The sequence below is a fragment of the Phyllostomus hastatus genome, unplaced genomic scaffold (genome assembly GCF_019186645.2).
Source record: "Phyllostomus hastatus isolate PE091 unplaced genomic scaffold, TTU_PhHast_1.1 phas_contig_58, whole genome shotgun sequence".
In the NCBI taxonomy this organism is placed as follows: domain Eukaryota; kingdom Metazoa; phylum Chordata; class Mammalia; order Chiroptera; family Phyllostomidae; genus Phyllostomus; species Phyllostomus hastatus.
Window position 1 is genome coordinate 1,161,255 of NW_025333916.1, and position 1,752 is coordinate 1,163,006.

The window sequence follows — 1,752 nt, forward strand, 5'->3', positions numbered from 1 at the left end:
GTTCCTTGTTTCCATGTCTCTGGTTCTATTTTGCTTGCTTGTTTGTTTTGTTGATTAGGTTCCACTTATGGATGAGATCATATGGTATTTATCTTTCACTGCCTGGCTTATTTCACTTAGCAAAATACTCTCCAGTTCTGTCCCTGTTATCATAAATGGTAGAAGTTCTTTCTTTCTTTCTGCTGCATAGCATCCATTATGTAAATATACCACTGTAAATATACCACAGTAAATTTAAATGATCCACTCATTTACCAATGGGCATCTAGGCTGCTTCCAGTACTTGGCTATTGTAAATTGTGCTGCTATGAACACTGGGTTGCATAGGTCCTTTTGAATTGACCTTTCAGGATTCTTAGGGTATCATGCCAGCAATGGAATTGCCAAGTAAAAAGGGAGTTCCATTTTCAGTTTTCTGAGGAAATTCCCTACTGTTTTCCACAGTGTCTGTACCAGTTTGCATTCCCACCAACAATGCAGTAAGGTTCTCTTTTTTCCACAACCTTGCCAGCACTTGTTGTTTGTTGATTTGTTAATGATGGCCATTCTCACCGGTATGAAGTGGTATCTCATTGTGCCTTTTATTTGCATCTGTCTGATGGCTAGTGATGTTGAGCATCCTTTCATATGGCAATAAGTCCTCTGTATATTCTCTTTGGGGAAGTGTGTGCTCATGCCCTTTGCCCATTTTTTAATTGGATTGATGTCTTCCTGATGTTGAGTAAAAATATGGAACACTTCACAAATTTGCACATCATCCTTGCACAGGGACCATGCTAACGATCTCTGTACCATTCCAATTTTAGCTGCTGAAGTGAGTGGTAAATTTACCTTTTAATTTGTCCAGGAGCAATTGCCTAATATGAGGTATACCATAATCAAACATATATATAAAGATTCATTACATATATATATATATATATATAAACATTGCCTCCAGAATTATGAAGAAAAAATGCAGCCCCTGCTCCTAATGCTAACACCACCCCCACAAATGATACAAGCTAGAGAGTGATAGCTCTAGGCTGAAGATACATGGGGCTGTGATATATAACTCATTTAGACATGTGTGGATTTTCTCCCTGGTTAATTCAGGAAAAGTTGAAATGACTATTACCAGGATGTTAAACAGAAATGTTAATCTGTTTAACTATTAATTACTGAATAAGTATGTACTCTTTCTAATTTAGAAAATATTTCTAAAATGCCTTTAGATGAAAATAATTGAAATAATTTTCAATAACCATTATTGAATTTAATACATTGATCTATTTTTTAAATGTTAGTACTTTAGTAATCTATGAGGCCACAATTACATTCTTAAAAAATGAGTTGTAAAATTCTCCAGTGCTTGTTTTACTCTGAAAAGAAAATGTGAATGTGGTGAGGTCACACACCTTGCCAGCAGAGAGGAGTCCTGGACATGTTGCTCTGAGTAAGCCTGGAAATTTGCCTAGAAGCTAGGGTTCTATACTCCTAATTGACCTGCCAATTTGAAATCTTTTCTTGGCAACAGTAGCTTCCTACAGAGTTGAAAATACTGTCCATCTTGAGCTCGGATAGTGTATTTAGTCTGAAGTAATATGGCGTTCACAATAAAACCCTTCCATGAGAGGGGGGGAAAAAGTATGAATTTTTAGTAAAGAAAAAAGTCAATAGCTTTTGGATTCAAAATATTAGTTGTAAAATATACTCTCACATCTCTGAATCATTATTACCAAGAAAATTTTATGTTACCTACATCCTTAGAGA

At 35.7% G+C, this 1,752-nt stretch overlaps 1 non-coding gene across 1 annotated transcript; it reads right to left on the minus strand.

Annotated features, from left to right (window-relative positions):
* Nucleotides 1-723: 723 nt before the first annotated feature.
* LOC123825082 lies at nt 724-829 on the minus strand. The gene has a single exon (XR_006786847.1). It is a non-coding gene; the product is annotated as a U6 spliceosomal RNA (small nuclear RNA).
* Between the last annotated feature and the right edge of the window lie 923 nt (nt 830-1,752).